Source organism: Paramisgurnus dabryanus, chromosome 18 (genome assembly GCF_030506205.2).
Source record: "Paramisgurnus dabryanus chromosome 18, PD_genome_1.1, whole genome shotgun sequence".
Lineage (NCBI taxonomy): Eukaryota > Metazoa > Chordata > Actinopteri > Cypriniformes > Cobitidae > Paramisgurnus > Paramisgurnus dabryanus.
In genome coordinates, this window is record NC_133354.1 from 18,239,106 (window position 1) to 18,245,659 (window position 6,554).

The window sequence follows — 6,554 nt, forward strand, 5'->3', positions numbered from 1 at the left end:
ACTGATGCTTCAACGCGATTGGTTCAAGCGTTTAACACCTTCCAAGTGATCCTTAAATATGATTGGCTGCAGCAGACGTCTGTCACTCAATGCAAGGCCACTGATTCACCACACCACATAAAAGACATCTTCTCCTCAAATGGGTCAGGCAGGTAAATTAATGTATGCGACCATGTCCTAACTAAAATCTCATTATGTCCTTGATACATGATGTTATGTAGAAAACAGTAAATCAGAAAGATGGCTTCAGATTGGATTTTCACAGGCAGGGTCACAAATAAGTAAGCAAGTAGAAGTAAATAAATCACACAGATAAATACATTCTCATTCCCATGAACTATGTTTCCACAAATCTGATAAATCTTAAAAATATTGTGATAGCAAGCAAATTAACTGATGATTTTTTTGAGGGGGCTGAGGGGTCACAATGAAGATCATTTTAAATGCAATAAAAGCAGTTAAAATCGTTTTTAATGATTTATAGATTTTCTATTTATTACTTTTTAAATATATTCAAAAAATATACTCTAATAGCTTATTTACATTTATTTAGTAGGGGGACAACAATAATTTATATTCATTTATTGTTACATTTCAAAGTTGTAATACACACACACGCACGCACGCGCACGCACGCACGCACGCACGCACGCACGCACACACACACACACACACACACACACACACACACACACACACACATATATATATATATATATATATATATATATATATATATATATATATATATATATATGGTTAAATTAACTTGCATTAACTAAATTCTGAAGATTTTATTGTATGTTATTCATTTATAATGACCATACCCTTAGCATCCTGAAAAAGACAAAAAAATTCCTAAAAAGGATTTCAGCTTTCCAAAGATATGTGACATGTTTAGCTTTTTGTTTTTGAGTTGTTGTATTTAATTAAGTTTTCTGTCAAATAATGCAGTGTCCCCCCCACGGTACACTGGAATTTTAAGGGATTTAATATTGACCATTAAACTAGTGATGTTTCTTTACATTTTTTATACACAGAGCTCAAATTCATTGCATTTTGACAGGATAGCCAATAGTGTGAAAAAGTGCTAATATCAGCTGATACCAATTATTGGACAATATATCGGTGCATCTCTAGTATATTACAATATATACAGGGGTATACAGAATTTTTTATTCCTTACATATGTGTCAGTAATGTGACATTAAAGTGAGTTGAATTCTGCATTTTGTGAAGTTAAACTGTTCAAGGTTTATTTTATTACATTCAAATTCATGACTGTTTTTGAGTGGGCCTGGAACTAAAACAAATCACTCGATGTGTAGGCTGTTCTTTACAGTATCTGTCTATGTTGATGAACGGCTGGATTTAGACAGCAGATGGCAGTCTCACCCTTTCTCAGTTTAATAAGGCTCCTCTGTTAATGCTTCTCATTTCAGTGGCATCAAAACTCGCCATTATCCCTCTATGTGTGATAAGTCTATGTCTCTGCTCCCAGACAACTATTTTCAAACAAAGAACATAAATTGAAAAGCTTCCTGGCAAAGGAAAGTTTTGATTCATGCTTATCAAACACTTTCATATTAATGACATTTCGAAAAGGTTTTTCCAGTTGTACTCTTAATGCGTTTCTTCTGGCAGGCCTCATGCACTGGCAGAAATTGTGAGTTCCATCTACTTTAAAGGAAAAGGGGAACCAAGTACTAAATTATTCATCACATCTGAAATCCAGGGCTCAGCGTGAAAGGTTGTGGTAGAGAATTACATTAAATGTGCTGACAGTTATTTTTTTTAACTTGCTTAATATGATTGTTTTTTAAAATAATATCAGAATTTAGCAGGGATGTAGAATTGCAGATTAAAATGAGATGTCTGTGATCTCAAAGCTTTTGTCATCTCTTTAAAAACCAAGGTGAACTGGTTTTAGCTGGTCTCCCAGCTTGGTTTTAGCTTGCTGATGTAGCAAGCTGGTCTCTTTTTAAGCTGGACTTAGCTAGTCACGCTGGAAGACCAGCTGACTCACCAGTTTGACCAATTTTTGCCAGGCTGGGAGGACCATCTTAAACCAGCTACTGCCACCTTAAACCAGAAAAATCCAACTACCAGCTTATGCTGGTTTTAGCTAGATTTTTTCAGTAGGGTACTTCCCCACTGGAGTCTATTCTTTGCACAGTATAGGTCTGTAGCTCAAAAACTCAAAATCTGAAGCTCTTGCTAATTCATCCTTGAAAAATTGTAACCCTGTCTGTGAAATCCAGGCTAAAGTGTCATAATTTTGAGATTAGGAGCATCAAGATTGATTTCACTCATTGATTTTTACATTTATTTCAATCTTTGACATGATTTTACTCAAGTCAGTATTGAAGATATCAAGGTTATATTTTCACAGAATGTTCTTTAAATTATGGATGATTTTACGTAGCAGTGAATTACAAAAAATGACTTTGCATATACACTATATTGCCAAAAGTTTTGGGACACCCTTCCAAATCATTGAATTCAGGTGTTCCAATCACTTCCAGTGAAATTAACTCTTAATGCTTCATCATAGCAAGACATTTTGGAAAATTTCATGCTCCCAACTTTGTGGGAACAGTTTGGGGATGGCCCTTTCATATTCCAACATGACCACCGATGCACAATGCAAGGTATATAAAGACATGAATGGGCGAGTTTGGTGTGGAGGAACTTCACTGGCCTCAACCCAATAAAACATCTTTGGGATGAATTAGAGCGGAGACTTCGAGTGAGGCCTAACAAATGTGCTATTAGAAGAATGATCAAAAATTCCCATAAACACACTCCTAAACTTGTAGCAAGTCTTCCAAGAAGAGTTGAAGCTGTTATAGGGTGGGCCAACTCCATATTAAACCCTATGAATTAAGAATGACATGCCATTCAGGTTCATGAGCATATAAAGGCAGGTGTCTCAAAACTTGGCAATATACTGTAGTGTATTTGACCCAGTCTGTAAAAACCCAGAGATGTTAGTATAGCAGTCCGCTTCGCTTTACATAGACAGTGACTAAGTATTGTTAGTTACTGAAGTTATAATATTCTTATAGAACACGCAATTGTATTCTGCAGACACAAGACCGTTTCCTACATTTATATAACCTCTGCTTATACAATACGTGGACATGCATTTATCCTTGTGATTTGCATACACATTTGGATGGGCAGATTGGAATTTGAGTTTTGCATCTGCCAGGATATAATTGCACTGGCAGAGTCACTACCTGAATGAAAACATTCATTTGAATTAAGTGTGTTCTGGGCATACTGGCCAAATAGGATTTACTACATTAAATTTACTATAGACCCAGAATAATGATCAAAATAGAACCGTGTCATGGCCAGCTTTCATAATTGAAAAGCAATCAACATTGTATTGCCCTTGCTCTAGGAATAACCTCATCATTCGTAATATTTGTCCAAATCTAAGTTGCCACTTATTCCAGGAACTCGCTCTACATAAACATGCTCTTAGCTGCAACCTTTAAATAGCTCCATCTGTACTGCAGTGTGTATAATAAGTTCCAAAAAACACTTCAAGAACAACAGAGTCGGTGCAGGGAGAAGTGGATAGAAAGGTGGGGCTGCTCCCTTAGATCTTATAAGACTATAGGGAAAAGTGTTGTGTAGAGACCTGTCTATCTACTGTAGATCCAAGTGGAGTGACAGCAGAGAAGAATCTAATCTCTTCATGGATAGAGACCCATCGATATATAAGAAGAGATGATGAAACCGCTGTGTAAGACAAAAGCTTAACTTCACAATGTGAGAGTTCTTACAAAGGCTAAGTCATGAGTTTCAGGATAGACATAACCTCTCATGCGGATTTGTACGTATTTTATGGGGTGGCTAATTCGTACAAAGTGATTTGTACAATTATGACAAAAAACATTAGTGGGATAGTTCACCCAATAAACATTTACTTACCGTCATGTTGTTTTAAACCTGTATGAGTTTCTTTATTCTGTTGAACACAAGTTATTTTGATAAATGATGATAAGCACAAAGCTGATGGTACACATTGGCTTTAATAGTATTTGGTTACGGAAGTCATATCTGTAAAATGTTCTTCTTTTGTGCTCAACAGAAAAAATAAACTATATGTACGATTTCATTTTTATGTGAACTATCCCTTTAATGAAACACTTAAAACACAGGATCACTGGGTTAAAAGCAAAACGTACAAATACATACAAATTGTCATGAGATATAAGCATTTATTAAAGAGCACCTATTTCATTGCTAAAATATATGTATTTGGCATAATACAATGTGTTCGCGTGGTTTATGGTTAAAAACACATTTTTTTGTAGCTCCAGATATACTGCTTTCTTCAAACGCATTGATTTTGTACTCATCTATCTGAAAAGCGCTGTATCCCTGATTGGCCAGCTAATCTGTACGTTGTGATTGGCCTGAATACCTCTGACGTCAGCCAGAAATGAGACGATCCTTATCATGTTTGAAAGATTCGCTCATAATGCAATGCTGACAGGAGTTAACTTACAGGCTGTGAGTCAAAGCGGGAGGAATTTTGATAATGTCGGTCTTGTCTACATCACCAAGCCCAGGAAGTAAACTGTTGCCTATAAACTGTGTGTTTGCTGTAGACCAAGAAAAGAGATTTACTTTGGAGACGATGGGCTCTATCATACACCCGACGCAATGAAGTGCAATGCGTGACGCAAGTGTCTTTTGCTAGTTTCAACCCAGCGCAATTATCATTTTCACGTTTAGTGCCACGTTGTTTAAATAGCAAATGCATTTGCGCCCGATTTTGTGCCCATGGGTGTTCTGGTCTGAAAACGAGGTGTGTTCAGGCGCATTGCTATTTTGAGGCAACAAAAAATATGTTACGTAATGTGTGTTTTTTGTTATTTAAAGAGCGAATTAGTAATATGCGCCTATTAATGGGACGACAACGCGGGTTTGCTTATCACACACATGTATGTGCAGCAGCACAAAAACACTTAAAAGGATTAAAATGTAAAAGATTATTATTGAGTCTCTTGGACATAAATGAGGACCGATTATGAGATGTTAGAAGGCGTAAAGAGCTGCTTCACCTGTATCCTGGTAAGTAAATAAATGCTTTGCTTTAAACAAATGCATCTATTTTTAAAATTTTTTAAATGCTACCTCACGGATTTATTGTATATGATGACTCTGTACCTGTGGATATGGTGAAATGAGAAACATTTTTTATTAATGCTTTTTAAAAATACCAAGGCGCTGTCCGAGTGCTGAAACGCTTCGGCTCTCTGCACATTTGTAAATTCTTTATCTCTTGTTTGTCGTTTTAGAGTACAAACCTTTTCTTGCATATTTGCAAATTATTTAATGAGATTACAATGATTATGTAGGATATCAATACATTTACAGCAATTAAAAGCCTGCTTATTGTACCTCTATGACTGAAAGAAAAAGGCTTTTTAAAGGTTATAATCCAAAAAATGAAAATTTCAATAAAAATGAAAACAACACATTTTTTAACATTATTCTTAAACTGGGGGTCTTTTTCCTCTACTTAGTTTTTCAGTTTACAAAGTCCGTCTTCTCAATAGGGATTAGACATAGCGCCAGGGCAACTGGCTTGTAAAGGGGATGAGAGATAAGGCACTCATTGGTTTATTGCACGTTACGCCCAAAACACACCCACTACTCATTAAAGGCGCTCTAAGCGAATAATGTGCGACGTCACTTCCTGTTGATGTTTGAACTGTTTTCAAACAGACAGAGCGTAGCTAACTCCTCCCCCTCCCCCTCCCTTCCGTGCTTTCATGAACGCGCCCAACCCCCACCCCCAAATCCTTCTTGTCGTTTATTGGCTGGAATACTTTGTTTCGTTTTGTGCTGCTAGGTTTGGCCATTTGTTGATATTGCCGTTTGTGAAGCCTGGGCTGTCTACAGAGATCGCGTTTTTTTACAGTTTGATCAGCGGACAGGCAGCAAGCAGATAGTGAAGAGATGTTTCCGGTATGTAACAAAAAATGTTTTATGGTCTAAAACGCTTCAATTCGCTTAGAGCACCTTTAAAAGAATAGGAACAACCCTTTTCGACCCTGCGCTCGGCGCACAAACCATTTTTCCCGTCGTTAAATTAGCATTGGAGATGCCCATGTAGACCGTGCGCCGTGCGCTTTAGACAATGCGCTTAGATCTTTTAAATAGAGCCCGATAACTTGCATCATCGGTTATTTTGCGGTATGTACCTTTTGCATAACATTAACATGAACTAATACACACTTACACACTAAAGGAAATGTAAAATGGTGAATCGTACCATAGTTGCTCTTTAAACCCACGCCCATAAACCCAACATCAATTGGGTGAAAGCAAATCGTACAAAAATGTACGAAAGACAGTATATGAATTCGTACAAAATAACCACCTCGTAAAACACAAACTGCCATAAGATTGTGTTGGTTAGGCAATCGCTGACAGATACTTGTCCTCAAATTATTAAGACTAACATAAAACATTTTATATTTAACATTAAATGAAACTTAAAAAAGAGACCACGCTGACCAAATCTG